The sequence below is a fragment of the Pezoporus occidentalis genome, unplaced genomic scaffold (assembly GCF_034315485.1).
Source record: "Pezoporus occidentalis ecotype Australia unplaced genomic scaffold, CSIRO_AGI_Poc_V1 ctg164, whole genome shotgun sequence".
Lineage (NCBI taxonomy): Eukaryota > Metazoa > Chordata > Aves > Psittaciformes > Psittacidae > Pezoporus > Pezoporus occidentalis.
The window spans coordinates 1473598-1491694 of NW_026913466.1; the positions used below are offsets into that span (position 1 = coordinate 1473598).

Consider the following 18097-nt stretch of genomic DNA (forward strand, 5'->3'; position numbering starts at 1 on the left):
TTCAAAGAAGTTACAGCTCTTCCTTTGTGGATTCATCACAGTAAAAGCTACATGCACAGTTCCCAAAGCTGTGGTGGGGCTTTCACATGGAAGTGTTGAAATCTCTTCTTTTGCTACTTGGAGAAAGTTGTGCTTTTTGACAGCACCGTATGGGACGGTGAAGCACCTCAAGGAGAAGTGTGACAGTGTTAGGAATGAACACAACTGATCACACCTCAGGCTGTGAAGCTGCTTCAGTCCAAACAAGATTACAACTAGAAGAATGCAACATTAACAGGAGTATCATTACAGGGATAAAAGCAGTCAGAGAGACTGGCCTGAATAGAAAAAAAAAAACAACTTGTGTTTTTACCACCAGTTAAGTCAAACAACAGATTTCATTATTATTTAGAAAATCTGTATTATGCAAATGGAAACAACTGAAAAGACCATCAGAGGCAAAAATATCCTATGAGTGTGGTTTGGACTAACAAAACATACACTGGCCAAAAAGGTTACTTGTCCTCTCCATCACTAAACGGATAAAAGAAGCAAACATTTAAAGACATACACAACAGGCCCACAGTAAAAATGGAAAGATGTCTGGAGAGAGGCAAGGGGAAACTAACATAATTTAAGAGCTGTGTACTTTAAGAATACATTGTTTAGTAAGCAAATATGCAACAATGAACATACAAATGAAAGCATAATAAAAGCACTGAACTAACATCAGTTTAAAGATGGAGTTCTGCAAACATCTGTAAATTCAAGGCCTTAAGAGAACATACTGAGATGTTGTTTCTGAAGGTTATCTATCAATGCAGTTTCTCCCTCAGCTAAGATTAGGTGTAACACTCTAATTATTACTGATATTTAATAACTTTACAGTCCATCAATATCCAACTAAATTGACTGGCATTCTTCACAATGAGAATTCCCATAAGCAATAAGCTGCAGAGAAATAATTCACCTTCATTATCGTTTCTCTACCACTTTAAGCTATGGATCAACACAGCACTTGCATAACAAACACCTGCACATTTTCAGTCACCCTTCAGCCTGATTTTCTTGACCACACAAACTAGCTCTTCATTGGCTGCATTTACATACCTTAAGTAGAACAGCGTCTCTGAAAACAGGAAAGCTTAAAGCACAGAATGACATCATTCCACTCCATATTAATGGTGCTGTACATAACCTTGGCATCATCCTTGACACTGAACACTTCTCCTTTCATTATGCAGTCAGCAAAACCTCATCAATACATCACTTGTGCAGAAACTGCCTCTACCCTTCAGTTACAGAATCACTCTCTCCACCAGTCTTATTTACTACATATTCCTTCACCATATCATCACACAAGCTTTATATAAGGGACACCAACATACACTGGCACACCCTCTTACTTAAGTACCACATGAATGCACTTCAGAATACAGTTACATGAGATCTTGCCCACCTCACAGAAACTGATGACGGTTCCTTGCAAATTCCTAGTCCCAGTTTGCACACCCATTTTCTCAGCTGAAACCAAGTAATCCAAAATCCAAACCAGTAAGTTTCTTCACTGAAGTGCTTCCCTAAGGAACCAGCTGCCTCGCATAAAAAAACATTTTGCGTCGAAATAAAAATCAAAAACCACAAAGCAAAATAAAGCTTTTGGAAATATCTGAGGTAGCACCTTCCATGTGTTCATTGTAAGAAAACAGCCTGTTACATTTCAAGGTTTGTTTTCAAATACCAATCTGTACAGTGGTGTTAAGACTTGTGTAGTGTTATTACACTACAAAACCCACTGAATTTTAATACAAACATGAAGGAGGCAAGGCTAACCATAACAAAAAAATCAAGTTAAGGTTGTGTACATCAAATCAGTGCATCCCCTTTTGTGTACCAGCAAGCAGCAACGTTCTGTTGTCCAAATTACTCTCTTTACATACTATGCATTGTTCTAGAACTTGAAACTTGTATTTTATGTATGGGGTACAGATGCCTGTAAATGAGGCAGGATTCCATTGAAATCAGTCAGAAGACTGTTTTGTACAAGATACTGAAGGAAACTGTGTAATAAGATTGTGTCATAAAAATACTATATAGGTACAATCAAAGTAAATAAAACATACATGCTATTTGAGAAATATCATGTTCTAAGTATAGATACTTGCATTTCAAGTCATACGCAAGCATGTATTTTAGATGCATACTTTAAGTAAACGCCTTCTTAATTTTAACCACTGAGTAAGCCTTTGTAAGTCTCCTGAATAGAAAACAGTTTATCAACTTCATCTCTGCTCAATGCCTTTTCATTTGGGAAGTCTGACAGAGAACTTCACCAACCTTCCTCCCAGAAAACTACAGAAAAATGGGATCTGCTACAGGTATACAGGACACAGCACACAGATGGGACCTTGATGAAGAGTAGACGGTTTACTGTCAGGCCATACCTGCCATCAAATCTGCCACCTGTGGAATCCTGACACGCAGAGAAACACATCAGTTGATCTTCGCACATTCACTGCACTTCACTTTTCCCTTTCCTGGTGTACTGCATTATACACCTCTGAAATTCTTCAATGTCACTACACTCTTCTCTATTAATAAAAACAAAAAACAACTGCAAAGAGCTTACTCTGCAATACATACACTTGCATCCTTATGAAGGAAAATACAATGCAGATCCCTGAGTAGATTCCACGCTAAAATCTGATCTTTATTTATAAATCTTCAAGCAGGAATTAGGTCAGCCATATTTTTATTTTGAACCCAAAATATAAAAATATCTTAAACAAAAGCATTGCTGCATACAAAATACCTGCAAATATTACAGACTTCATTTCTTTACACCAGAATTATGTTTCCAGATACCACATCTTTTGTGAAATAGTATCAGGTTGTTTGTTTTTATAAATTATTACAAGAAGTGATCAATTCTCTGTACTGTTTGGTATTTTGAGGGTTTGTTTCTGTTTTTCACCACCCTCCCCCTCCCCAGGTTGTTTTATATGGGCATTAAGTTTAGTAAAACCATTAAGCTATTTCTGGAGGTAGAAAAAGCAGTAATAAGGTTTGAAAATAGAAATTAGTTTTCCCAATAAACAGATTCTAAACCAAGAAGCCTGATGATATCCATTAATATCTAAATGGATTTAAATCTCTGCTCCCACTAAGGACACTTTTATGTAAAAGCAGTATCTCGCACAATTTTTCTAAGAGTAGTTAAAGCAGCACATTAATAGTCAAGCCATGTTGTTACTGTAGCAACAATGATTTCTGGTAGCCATTTTCTCTTCAGCTTTAACACTGTTTCAAAGCCAACAGTCCTTACTGCAATCTCTGTTTAAACCCAAAGGCGGCAAACTGCTTAGCAGTTTTCTCTCTGCCTGCATACTTCAGATACCTCCCTCGAGTCTCTCTTCAGCCTAATGTACTTACCTAACACTCTTCCCTAATGCTGGACTCCCCACAGTCTCAGTTTACAATGAAAATGGAACAGTATGGCAGTCCATTTAAAAACAAACAACCTATCTATGTTTTGGAGACTAAACAGTCTGCAGGACACTCTGAAGAGCAGAACAGTGATGCAATTCATGATGTTAAACTGCAAGCTCTAAGAATGCACCTCAAGACAAGATCATGAGCTAACAGGCTTTATAGCCCTGGTCATCGCATTGCCAGCAGTCACAGACAGCCCCTTCTCAGATCACAGATTAGAAAACCAAAGCAAGTGCTGTAGCTGAAAGCATTATCTTGGTGGATTGACATATCTCTGATTTTTCTATATCTAGAAAACCAGTTTAAGACAAAACTAACATACACATTCATTTCTATCCCCTCCTCTACATTTCTGCAGTCTTAAAATTACAACACCTGAAACACCTTCCAGGCTTGCTTAATACTGCAATGCAGCTCTGAAAAACAGGTTAAACCTAAAGTTCTACAGCTCAAAATCAGTGATAAACGACACTGTTTTCACTTCTTTCTTAAAAAATTATAAAATCTCCCTATCTTGTATCATGACAGTTTGAAAAAAAGCAATGTGGCGGCAGGGCACTAACAAGAAAGTGAAGTACATAAACATTCGTAACAGCAATGGGAGGAAGTAGTGAGCTGGTATTATTAGCATCCTACAGAACAGGATCCCAAGTCCAAATTCAGTTCCTCACAAGTTTGTTCCAGTTGAACAGGTAGCTATGCTGGGATCACGAGCTCTAATGCCCACTGTTGTCTGTCTAGACAGTGCTTTTGACTCTTCCTGTAGACCGTGGCAGGAAAGGGATTCTCCTTGTTCATAGCCCCAGCAGAAGTGTATTTTCTATGCATGTGAAAATGTAAACTCTAACATAAATTTCCTAGAGCTTTCATGCACACTTACATTTCCATAAGTATTTGTAAACCTCTGCTTATAAACTAGTAATATCTCATATGTAAGGGCTTAAGCTTAAAATGAAGACAGGTTTATGCTGAACTCTGAACTGCTGTGGCTGAGATGTTATTCTGATACCCCTATGACAGTAACCTCCAGCAGAGGACAGAACAGACACTCTGGAGTATTAGCATCTGTAAACAGCACTGCTAACTCCCAAAGAGCCTGCTTGCGCATCAGAGGACTAAGCTATCATTACAAGGAATGTTCTAGTATGACAAAATAACCATATAAAATAATCACCTAAAAATACAAAATCTAGTGGTATTCTCACTGCAATAGTTTTGTCCAAATATACATACATTTTATACAGTTAAGATTCAACTCCTGTTTACCAGATTTAAAGTGAAGGTACAAAATACTCTGCTTTCTAACTGGGCTCATATACATGCTATTATTTATCATACATGAAAGATCACTTTGGGGAGTCACATATACATAACTAGTAACATAAAGCCTGTCCTTCATTTTACAGGAGCCTGCTTACTGATGACAGAGGACTGGTTTTGGTGAAGGAGTAAAGTTAGAATGTGCTCTCTATTGATAACTATTGAAAATGTTTTTTTTTAAGGAGAGTAAAAATCCATTCCTCACTAAGCTACTCAGTGTTCACTCTTGGTCTGGTGGCACTTAAGGCTTCCAACACTGTCCATCATCTACTTACGTAGGAAAACCTATTTCCTACTTTAGATAAGCTGTAGCAATGCAACATAATTAAACCAATTGTGTTTTATTACATCATTATGCTAGATAGCTGCATTAGTTGTCTGTGTCATTCCCCCCCCCCCTTTCTTTTAATAGGAACAACCCATGTCTTACAACCCAGGTCATACTACCCGGTATGCAAACCAAACTGGGGCAGATGCCTCCACACACCTCTCTGAAATGTAGAATGAGACCAACAGTTACCATTTTGAACACTCCATCGAACCACAACAATCAGAGATCAGCTCTGACACATCTATGTCTCATTAGCAAGCTCTTAGTCATGGTCCTTGTGTCCAGTTTTATTACTAACATATTTAATTAACTTCCATACAGGGCTGTTTCCTATAACACCATTTCCAAGTGTTTTGTAAAGTTACTAAGCCTTTGCTCAAAATTATTCCTTACTATGAAGCAGATATTCTCAAGGTCTACCCCAAGGTCTCTCTACCCAGGTTACACAGTATCTTGAGGTCTCTTTCTACATAGTTTAATAAACTTCTATGGAGTCTCCATGTCAGATTGCAAGATGGTGTAGCAGACCTAGGCAGGCTTCAAGGTTAGGGCTTCAACAATCTTTTTTTTAAATGCTTGTGGATTTTGTACCACTGTTCACTTCCTTTTGCTTAGCCATCAGAAGATTTCTACCTTTGATCCTTTTACTATTTAAACTAATTCTTCCAAACACGTAACAACCAGTGGACAAGCTCAGTCCTTCCAATTTGCATTTTTTTAGTAGTAAGATGTCTGGGATTTTAGGTGTAAGTGTGCAGTGTTTCTTGCAGAGACTTATCTCTGTTCATCTGGATACAGGCAGCAAAGTATCTTGGTTTTTACTACCTTGTCACACCTGCAAATACATAACTACCGACCTACTTTTCACTAGCCAGCTGTAGTGACACACAGCCAATAAACTGAGGCAGGGCATACAGCTTCTAACAAATACATTTAAGGGTCACAACATAACTTCCACACAACAAAACAAGAAAAATCCATTACATCGGATGTGTTTGGCCACTTCATCACCACCATTTTGGTCATGTAACATAACACTGCTATTCATACGAAATGCTGACCTCATGCTAAAAATGCTGATGTCTTCATCATATGATGAATGAGAGCAGTAGCTCTGGCTACAGGAAAGCACCCTTCTGGTACACTCCCAAAGAAGCTGTTAAGACTTTTAGGAATGACAACAGCAACAGGCATATTGGTTACCCTCACCTGTACACATCCAGCCAACTGGCTGTCCTGAGGCGCCTCATCTGGCTGGGGATTAAAAATAACATATAAACTTGATTTGTCAATTTTCCTGACCAAAACTGATTTCCCAATCAAAGTTTCAAAAGTAGCTCAAGAAACAAGACATACAGTCTGTTTCATACGCTTTACACTGGATTACAGGGGTACTACAAAAGAACCAGATCTGCATGGGCTGAAGTTGCATAAAATTGAGAGTATAAAATTAATGCACACACAGCTGGCATAAGCCATTCACATTATTACTCCATTTCAGAATACAGATACAAATGACAGGGTTTTTAACTGAGGCAAAGAAACCTGTATGTTTCCCATGCCTCCCTTGCACCCTAAAAAGCACATAACCCCGAGACACAAATATTTCCTTCTAGCAAGTAAACAGCAAGTAAAAAGCTTCTTAAAACAAATGGAAGCAAGCCCCCAACATAAAGGAAACTTTGCTGTTGTCCTGGACACCCACAGTTTCAATGACCACCAAAATACCTCCCGCAAAGACTTCATAAGCTCACATAGATATTGACTACGTCCCAAAAACTTAAGTCATCCTCATCAATAAAGGCTCCATGACTACTTTTAGGCCCACAAAGAGTTGACTATCTGCCTGTTGACTGGCCCCCAAGCTAACTCAGTATTGGTGATTTTGTAAACATACAAGTTAAGATTTTCAAGGTTAGTATTTTGTGTTTGTTTTCAGCTGGAGCACCAAAGAAACTCTGATCAACACAAAATGCTTAGACAATATCTGAGCGTGAAATCTTCTGGTTTAAATGGCTTAAAGGAGAGAGGAACTTTTCCTTAAGTTCATGGACAACACACAGAAGCACACTTAATTAGGGCAATTCTGATACGAATGCTCAGAACTTACCCAATTCCTACTTCATGAACTTTAAACAGCTTCTGAGAAAACAAAAGCCAGGAATTACTCTCCAGAACCCTGTTAGAAGTGCAGAAATACATAAAGTATTGCTACAAATTGAAGAAATAACATGTGTTTAGCCAGATTCACAAAAGAATTCAGAGAACAAATAAAACAGAAAACAAAATAAGTTAAAGGGCAGAACAGGTCAACTTCTCCTCAACTAGGCTTCAGAATACCCTAACCAAAGGTATTCCTCGGCTATATTTAAGCCTAACAGAAGATTGCTGGGAATTTACAGTATCTAGAGGAAAACAGTGTGATATTTGCGTCTTTAATTTTTTATGAGGTATAGGCAGCCATAAAACTCTTAGATTTGTGCTGAAGGTGAGACTGAAGAGAAGGGGAGAGACGTTTCATAGTAGGGTGTTCTGTTGTTTTCTGGTTTGGTGTTTGGTTTTTTTACCTTAATAGTGTTACCCTATTAAAAAACAAAGTGTGAATTCTGAATAGAAGAGTACTGGTAACAAAAGGTAACACTTTATGTTTGTGCTCTTTCAAATAAGCTGTTGATTAACATCACACAGCTTTGGTTTTTATTTCTGAATGCTAAAATATCCTTTAAGGTCAGGAAGAAATGCTAATGAAGATACAGTGACAAAAAACAGGAAGAAAAAAGACATTATCGGGAATGTAAAAAACAATGCTCTTTCACCTGCTGAAAATGGCATTCCAGAAGATGACTTAAAAAGAACAAAAGGAAAGTTAAAACTGTTGGCCAGAATGAAAGTGAAGTCACAGAGAGACTACCGTGTACAAAATCACCCTAGATCCTAGTATTAATATTACTGAATTGGAAGAAGACTTTAAGATCATCATTGAAACCACAACGCAAGGGATCACTAATTAATCCTCCCTCCTTTATTTTTACATCCTTTGAAAAACAGAATGCATTAGCATGCTTCAGGACCAGCTTACTAACCAGATCTAAAGCCAAGTTACTTGAACTATATTAAGCAGAACTGCATTTAAATCAGCACTCAACATCCTAAACATCAAAATGATCACTCTGCAGAAGTCAAACAAATCCACTTTTCTCTAAACAGTTTAACAGACAAAAACCACCCAACTCACCTTTAATGCTCCAAATGACATGAAGAAATGTTCTGCTGGGATATGGGAGTACTTTTCATGCAAAAGTATAACCCTCTGTAATGTCCCTAATGGACATTGCTGGACTACCAAAGAGACTGCAGAACACGGATATAGTCACAATGTTAGTAAATGTCAGTATGTTACCCTCAGTATAGCCTGAATTTAGAACATAGTATCTTGTTCCCTAACACAATACTCTTACATTGGAAAACAATAAAGAAGATTTAGTTTGTTTCTATGTAACCAGTTCTGGTGTCCTCAACATAAGAAGGACATAGAGCCGCTGGAGCAAGTCCAGAGGAGGCCACGAGGATGATCAGGGGCTAGAGCACCTCCTGCATGAAAACGGGCTGAGAAAGTTGGGGCTCTTTAGGCTGGAGAAGGCTCCATGGAGACCTCAGAGCAGCTTCCAGTGTCTGAAGGGGGCTACAAGGATGCTGGAGAGGGACTTTTCATCAGGGACTGTAGCTGTAGGGCAAGGGGTGATGGGTTTAAACTTAAAACAGGGGAAGTTCAGATTAGATATAAAGAGGAAGTTCTTTACTGTGAGAGTGGTGAGGCATTGGAATAGGCTACCCAAGGATGTTGTAAGTGCCCCATCCCTGGCAGTGTTCCAGGTCAGGTGGGACAGAGCCTTGGGCAATATGGTCTAGTGTGAGGCATCCCTGCCCATGGCAGGTGGTTGGAACTGGATGATTTTAAGGTCCTTTCCCACCTAAACCATTCTATGATTATATCATTCTATGAAATGTTTAGAAAGATCTGTCTGAAGAGATGGGAAAGGAACACACATAAACTGTGCATACACTCACAAAACTCCTGCAATTATTAAAAAAAAACCCTCTCCCACTATAATACTGCAGTATTTTGTTTATTTTTGACATAAATCCTTGCTCGTCTACCTCTTGCACATCATCTTCTCTGGTAACCTCTGCTAGAACTTCACTGGATTCAAAACCGGAAGGCAAATTCCCAAGTTCTTTTTAGCATCTAGAAAACATTTCTAAGAATGAATTATCACAGTACCTGTATGACATTTGTAGAAAGAGTCTGACATTGTGGTTGCATAGGAACCTGAACGGTTTCTCCCAAGTCTCATTACTATTTTGGTTCTCTCCCTTACGCAGAAGTAAGTTATGCTTGCTAATGCAACACTACTGCTGGTAAAATTGTGACAAGCAACAGCAGCCTTACAGTCACAGTAAAAGTACACTTAGGGAACATTTTTTTTCCTGGACAAACTGTTTCTCTTCCTCTCCAAGCCTCACACAGGCCAGGAAAGAAGCTCTCTTATGTACCACCACTTTCACCTGCAGGTAATAGCAACAACAATCACAGTGAACTTAGCCAGAAAGTCTCATCAAGAACATGGCACTGAATGCTAGTGATGTACCTGTCTACCTTCAAAACACTAACAAAAGAAAGGTCTGTGAGAATCCATGCTAAAGTAGCTCATCAGCAAGCCTATCACTTCTCAGCACAACACGTGTCACTATTGACCAATACACTGAAGTCTTTCTAAGGACACAGAAAAAGACAATCACTATCCCAAAGCACCAAAGAAAACAACTCAGGCAAAATAAACCTTCAGAGCTTTTCCCAAAGGAAGGATGCAGAAAGAATATACAATAATAGCTACAGTCTTCTTTGGTTTATGTAACACACATGCAACATTTCCACCTCAGCTCCATCAGCATTTCAGTTCAGTTTGCATACCAGACATGTGAGTTCTACTCCCTCCCATTCTGTAATTGCTCCAAAGCCTCTAATTTTTTCCACTGCAGCTTATCTAGGCTAATTCATCATCATGTGTCTCCCCCAACTTATCTTTTCCCTTTTTCCTCAGAAGAAAACTGCCAAAAGATATCTTTTCCATTTATAAGTACCCTAATAGGGAGCACTAACTGCTATTATGTTCTCAACTTCCCAGAAGACAAAAATCTGCTTTAAAAATCACTTCAGAGTTCTAGCATTCATTATAATTTGCATACAATGCAGTTATTTTCATTCAACGCCACAGGTTCTAGGTTTTAAGTATTTCTCGAAAACAGATTAGGTGATTTCACTTATGTCAATACATATATATATTAAAGAAAGAAAAAGGAAGCAAAAGAGGACAGAGTACCCACTTCACTCTATGAGAGAGCTGGGAAAAGCCAGCTGCAGAACTGTCACTTCCCACTCCCTGTGACAGCACATACAATCAAGACTTTCTCACAGAAGATACACTCAAAACAACTATGGTATTAGACCCACAAAAAGCAGCACTTCTGTGTGAAGAAACAGATTTATTTATATTGGCATTTTTCAGGCAAAGGCTGTCCTCTTGAAAATATCATTTATAATACCAAACCAACTAAAAGTAACAACAAAAACTTTCCCTTTCTCCTTCCTCCCCACCAATTATCACAAGGGAACACAGAATCTGGTGTCTCCGGTGAAGGCTCCTAAGAACATCTGTAAGAATACAGTTTCTTTGCAAACTAAATCATCACAAACACAATAAACACTTCAATAACTACAACCACTGTTTTGCTGAAGCCTAATTTTAAGATACAAATTCTGTGAAGTTCCTGACTCTTCTGACTGAAAAAGAGAAATATGGAAAATAAAGTTAATATTAAGAGACAGTTTTTGAAACTCTACAGCCACAAAACTGTTGCACAAGTCTACAATGAAGATTGAGAAAGTATCAGCAGCAAGTATTACAAACATTAAGGACTTTCTCAAAAAGTAGTTATGAAGAATTACATCGCAGAGTATTCCTAGGAGAGCTGAGCAGCATCAGAAGCAAACAGAACTATTCAGAAGACAGCCACTCAAGACAACAAAACCTGAAGTATAATAATAATATTATTAATAATAATAATGAACCTACCAACCAGAATATTCAATGAAAAGCAGCAAACCAAACCAAACCCAAACCATAACCACTACCCATCACCCCCTGACTGCAGCCAAACAAGAAACAGGTATCTACCACTTCCTACCAGCAGCGGCAAGGAGCAGCTTCAGAGCTGCCATGCTTTAGAAGCAGATGTAAGTAACAGTTTTCCAATGGTAGTCCCCTGACCTACTGTTATTTGCCTTTTCTGGAAGCAAATCTTGAGTGGAAAACCCATCCCTGTCCCCATCAGAGTCACAGTGGGAAAGTACATGGGATAAAACACAACTCATGCTATCAAAGCACCAAATTACTGTTCTGTGAACAGGCATGCAGGAGGGATTCATCACTACTTTTCAGTATTAGAATGATTACATTTGTTAAGGAACTCCTCTTTTTTTTCCACTCAAACTAAAAAAGGATACATCAGGTAAAAGCCTGTAAAGAAGGTTAATTATATGAGACATACACCTTACACCTTATTTTTCTTATGTTCCATTACTTTGCTGTGAAAAGTACATTTACAAAGGATGTTAGCAGTTGGCCCAAGAAAGTTACAATCATCTCACTCCTTGTCTTCAGGTGCAATTGGGCAAATCACTACAGCACCTACAGTTCCCTCCATCCTCACAAAATAATGTCCCTTTACATATATAAAACTTCTGACTGCAAATAGACTGCAACTTCTACCTTTTTTATTTTCACTCAGAATAGAGTAAGACCGTACCCTAAACAGTATGGCAAGTATCTAACTTGCAATGACCAGCATAATGAAAAGTTACCACACACTAACAGTAGGCCTGAAATATTCCAAAGCCCAGCAATCTGACCTTCATTCTGATTTGAGCATGAACTTTGCATCCTCTGGATTAAGTCTGAAGAAATAATGAATTACTAAATATTCCATCATCCTTCAACCAGTCGCTCATACGTAAGATTAAGCACTCAGTATCAATCAATAAATGTCAACTAAAGATTAACCACTTCTAGTAGCTGGATTTAGTCACATCTGAAACCAGCAGTTCCCACGCCAGAGGTATCTCCTGGACTGAGAGCTGTCTGTATTACCAAGTTCACTTAGAAATACTGAGTTAAGATTTAGTGCAACAAAAACTAAAAAATGTATACTCACTGTTAAGACACTTTCTCCCTCTTTAACCTCATTGGCAACACATAAGGATGTTGCTGCAACGTTTTGTCAATGCAACAGCTGCTGAGTGGAGTTGAACAAGGACAGAAATGAAGCACAACCCACTTCTGGATTTTTCCGTTCCTTACACTTAAAAAAGCTTGCTCTCCTTCAATGAGGTGACTCCAATTACAAGAAAATCCCAAGAAACCTGGGCAGCCTTCGTACCAAGACACAACACCCATTACCTGACACCGCATCCCAAGCTAGGTAACGTGACTGATCCGTGACTATCATGTCCTTTCCCACAGCCAGGAAAAAACACACCTCAGAACTTTATGCAAACTCATGACATGGTCTTTCCTGACAGGCAGCTGTGATTTGAGCATCAATCAGACTACAGCTCACAGTATGACTGTACTGTAGAGGCACATCATGTTTGTGTCCATCTTTACACCACCAGGAAAGCCTGAGCAACCACTGCACACCCCTGCCTATCAAAGAGAAGCTTTTCTACATTTCTGTGGACAATATGGGCAGGATTTTTACACCATCACTGCTTGTGTGAACAGTTCTCATTAACACCAGTTTTGATTTAGGGGACACAATGTATACAGGCATAAAAGTGCATGGGATTTTTTTGTTTGTTTGGGTTTTAATTAAGCATGAAAAGGCTATTGTTTCCTGATACTACCAACCACATGAAATCCTTTAACCCAGGCAGTATCTTTACATATGTCATCCAGAATGACCAGCATTCACAGTTTCCTCGGGTAGCTTACGCTTTTCTTCCAGTAGCTATATGAAGTTTGCCTCTACACAGGGGGAAAAAAAAAAAGAAGCACCAAGGAAAAATGTTAACTATCAAAAATCAGCTTATATTTAGAGTGCTCAAGAAGATAAACTGACGTATTTTTAGAGAAGACAGACTTGTTTTGGTTTATTTCACCAGGGATTTCTTTACACTCTCAAGTTGGGTGGACACTATTTTCATCTGACGGAATCGAGCTTTGGAGGCTATGACAACTGAAATCAGTCTCAAAGTCAACTGAAGTGAGTGCAAAATTGTTCAGATATAACCTAATTTTATTAAATTATTTTCCTCCCCATCTCTGAATACATAGTGCAGTACATTCACAACCCAGAGCACCCAGGGAACTAATTCAATCAGCCTTAAAATAACTGTAACATTAGTGAAGTGCATTTGGTATTACAATAATAGAGGGAATAAAACAAGTATCTTAAGGCAGTCCTCTAAAAGCTGCATCACTGGAACTCTGTTGATTACAAAAAGCTGGTTTTAAATGTAAAAACTTGTGGAAAGTGAGTTATTTCCTAGCCAGACACACACAGACAGTCAACAACTGTTCAGAGACCTTTAATTCAAACCAACTTCAGGTGAAACTTCACAGCAAGTGACACTAGTCTGTGTTTCTTCCAGTATGGAGTTCTCAGATCTTTTGCAGATTGGTACAAAGCCTGAAAGCGTTTGAAATCAGTAACAGCGTGTGAGCACGTGTGTGTTTTATTACCATGGAGAATTTAATTCTCTTTTGCAGTGCTGTTTTCTCCAGAAGTGACTTCAAAAGGTGCGAATAAAAAAAAAAAAAAGAGTATATGTGCTAGTAGGTTCTGCTAATACTTGCAAGTATAAGCACCATCTATTCCACAAGAAATCCCACTGACAACCCTTGAACTCAGTGTCCATACTGAATTTCAGCCTGCACTGTTATTTTAAAGTGGAAGGCATTGCCCTATTGTTTAACATCCTGTTTATCCAATTGCTGATACTCCCATTTCAATCAATTGTTGCTGTAGTAAATAACCTCACAAGGATGCTCCCAGTGATCTGTGCCTTTTCCTCCCACCAGCGAGGTCACCTGTTGAGATTTCAAGACAGCAGTATTCCCTTTTAGCATTCATTCAGGAACTCTCATACACGTTTTGTTAGGCACATTCCTTCAGTATAAAATAAGATTCTGGACTTCATGGAACTTTGGGAGGGGAAAAAAAAAAAGTCATAGTAGTACACCTTAGCTCTGATTTTGATATAATAATACTGGCCAAAGATATAATTTTAATTATATATACACAAGATACCATACAGAGTAGAGAAAACAAAAGTATCTTTAAAAAGCAAAGTTTCTTTGGTGACATGAGCAACTTTTTACTCCATAGAACTCCTGCTCCTTGGGTAATTTTATTATTAAAAATAAATCTATTTGAATAAATGCCTGAGAGCAGAAGAAACTGTTTTAAGACAATACATTGAAGATTATTAATTTCAATTCTTGTATAACTCTGCACCACATCCCCTGCAGTTACACTGGACAGGTTTGCAGCATCAGCTCTGACTGTAAGTCAGTGTAATAGGATTGTTACACTGCGCTGCTCCTCCATACACTCTAAACTCCTCTCCAATAAGAAATCTGCTGCATTTTCTCTGCATATAAGTGACCCACTAAAAGCTTTCCAGATCTATTCTACATTGTCTAATCAGTCCATTTATTCTGCCCTCAAATCACCTGCCTTGCACCAGTCAGGTAATGAAGAATTCTATGCAGAAGAATCACATTAAGTTACCAGAACCCTGAAGCAATTCACACTCAACTGTGAGGAATCTTCTCTTTAAAGATCTGTTTTATAATGGGAATGAAAAATTATTTTGCCACTTATACAAAAAAACCCAATATATTGCTGAAACTTCTCAGTAAAAGGTACAATTCCAGAGATGCTTATCAGCTTCTTAAGTGTCTTTGTCCCATGTGTTAATTCATTAGTTTATACAATGTGAAATGGCTTCTTACTCTAAAATCTGGTGCACATTCATTCCCCATATGTGCCTGAAATCTAAGTTCCATGACACAATCTTCATAATTAAATTATGTGCTAGAAAGGGAAGGAGGGGAGGCAGGAATCAGAATATCACTGCCAATGAGATGTTGCTTAAAGGGACAGAGTTGTGTACACTGAGAGAAACCTATTTTGATATAACATGCTCGGTTTTCATTACAACCTTGTCAGTTTACAGCCCACACTACCGCAACACAAGTATTTCCAGCAGACTAAAGGTTACATATAAGCTGTAAAAAGAAAGAAAAGAATTTACAGATTTCAGACAAATGACATTGGTCAAGACGATGCTCATCACTGCAACCTGGCGTAACACGAACTTTGTCAGAAAACCCGCCAGACCCTGAAGCAGACGGGAGCCTGAACAAATGGCTTCTATACCTGAACACTTAACTTTTCCTTCGCTGTTGTAAAGCACCTCGGCACCGGGTCCGCGCGTCCTACAGGCAGCAGCACTGCCCTGGTACGTAGGGCACACCGGCCAGCCCTACGGCGGGAGAGGAACTTGCCAGCCGTTTTTAACACTACCGTGCACTTCAGAGCCGCCCTGTTTCATGCCAAGAAGGAAGGGAACGAAGGGGGAGGGAGTACACCGCACGCTTCCCATGCCCCAGAACAGCAGCAGGCAGCCTTTCCCGAGGTGACCGTGAGCCCGTGTTGGCACCGTGTGACAAGCCGCTCTAGCGAGGCCAACGGCAGCGAAGCGGCGAGCAACAGAGCCTAGGTCCGCCCAGCATGACCCGCCGTGCCGCCCTGACACATCGGGGCAGGCGACGGGAGGGGACCGACGCCTCCCGGAGCCCCCCAGGGTGACCCTGGCCATCACCCTGGGGCGACAGCATCCTCCTGCCGCGGCGGCAACACGCGCGGCATTACCTGGGTCCCCGCGGCCCCGCGCTGCTGGCGGCCCGGCCCCGGGCGGCTCTCCCCGCGACCTAGGCCCCGCCGCGGCGGCACCGGGCTGCCCAACAACTCCGCGCCTGGCAATGGCGGCGGCCCCGCTTCCCCCTCCCAGCTCCGCGCTCACTGGCTGCGCCGCTTCATGTGACTGAACAAAAACCTCCTCGGCACGGCCCTTTGTGTCCTACACAGACGGGGCACCGGGAAGGCCGCTCGCCGGCTCGGGGAGGGGGCGACGGACGACGGCGAGTACGGAGCGAGTCGATGAAGAGTGCCGGGGCGGGGATGGCAGCAGCGGCGGGAAGCGCCTCGCGCTCGCTCTCTCTCTCACCCACCCTACCCTCGGCCGCGCCGCCACATCCCGGCCACTTACCGCGGCGCGGGCGGCTGCGGCCGAGCGGCGGTGCCGCAGCGGGCCGGTAGGCGGCCGCCATGTTCCCCGGTGCGGCAGGATGGAGGCCTTGAGCCGCCCTCCCCGACTACCACCGCTAGGGCGGCCCAGGCCCGCCCCGCCCGCAGACAGCCCGTGCCACCGCCGCAATGCCGCTCGCGCCCCCCGTCCTTCCTCCTCCCCGCCCCCCCCCCCCCCCAACTCCCGGCATCCGGCGGGGGGAGGAGGGGAGGGGTGTAAAAAGAATAGAAGCAGCATAACGGGAAACTCACGGGGCTCGCGGGTGTGCGTCACGCCGGGGTTACGTCGTGCGCGCGGCGGCGTGACGTCACCGCGCACGCTGCCCGGCCCACACCGCTAACTAACACAGAGAATACCGCACGCACACGCGTCCCGGGGAAGGGGAGGGTGCGTAGCACGCATGCGTGAGTACTTCCCGCGCCGGTGGCGGGTGGCCGTCACAGCTGCGCGCCTGCGCCCACAGCGCGGCCCTCGGCGGGTCGGAACCGGCGCGGCGCCGGGGGGAGAGGGAAGTGCCGCCCTGCGCGGCCTGCCCTGCCCTGCCCTCCTGTCCCCGCCCCCGCGCGGTAGGGAGCCGGCTGCCGGAGCATCCCTCGCTTGTACCTTTCCCACACAGAGTGCAGAACTAGGTCAGGTGCCGTGGGAGCTGTGCAGAGGCCGCGGAGGGAGGCAGGCTGCCCGGAGAGCCGTGCGGGAGGGGAACCGGGAACCGGAGAGCGGACAGGAGGCGAGCTGGGCACTCGGTCCGCTCGGCGCGGGGGGAAGCCATAAGGGGACACCGGGAAAGGAGAAGCGTTCGATGCTTTTTTTATTAACGTTACTGACGGCAAACCCCGATTGAGGGAAAAAATGTGTAGAGACTGCTCTGATAAACTGTATCTTTTTCCTTGATTTGCTGGGCTCGAAGGATTTCACACTAGTCAGCGGTACGAGCGGTCATCACCAGGAACTCAAAGACAACTGAGATTTCAGGAGAGCAGAAACGGAGAAACACGGCACATAGAATTCAAAAGGGGGGAATAGGTAGAGCCAGAAGCTGTCAATCATTCCAGCCTTTATTCCCACAAAAGGAATGAAGCAAATAATCGCACATCTTTAAATACATAGTAGCTAATGAAGTGGTAAGTTAACAGCCAACATGGATTTGTCAAGAAAATCACATCAAGCCACACTCATCCTGTCACACTGTGATAGTGTAACAGGCCTTGGATGGGAGTAGCAGTGTATCTGTTGTGGCTTGACTTAGATAAGGCTTTTGACACCATCTCAGAGAACTCTTAATTGAGCAAGCAAAAGACATAGCGTAATGAAATGACTATGCAAAACTACATCAGCAGTGCTTCATTGTGACAAACAACAGGATATAGCAAATACAGTTCCTTGGAGGTGGGTATGTCTGGAGTTTGGTACCAAGTCTAATGGTGTGAATGACAAAGTACAGTTTACATTGAAGGGCTCTGGCAGGAATTCCAGACCAGCAGAGCTGGAAGCATGTCACAAGACAAGAAAAGAATTCAAAATGCTCCTGACAAACTGGTTGC

General features: G+C 41.7%; 1 protein-coding gene across 10 annotated transcripts in view; it reads right to left on the reverse strand.

The window, feature by feature from the left end:
* ZNF644 (zinc finger protein 644) overlaps positions 1 to 18097 on the reverse strand; it is an 81534-nt gene that overhangs the window by 36925 nt on the left and 26512 nt on the right. For 3 of the 10 annotated variants that reach the window (XM_062613144.1, XM_062613143.1, XM_062613134.1), the window contains exon 1: positions 16808 to 16891. The exons of 3 other annotated variants lie outside the window; for them this stretch is intronic. The gene's annotated coding sequence lies outside the window, so the exon portion shown is untranslated. 4 more of the 10 variants (XM_062613141.1, XM_062613142.1, XM_062613137.1 and 1 more) reach the window with 4 other exon arrangements.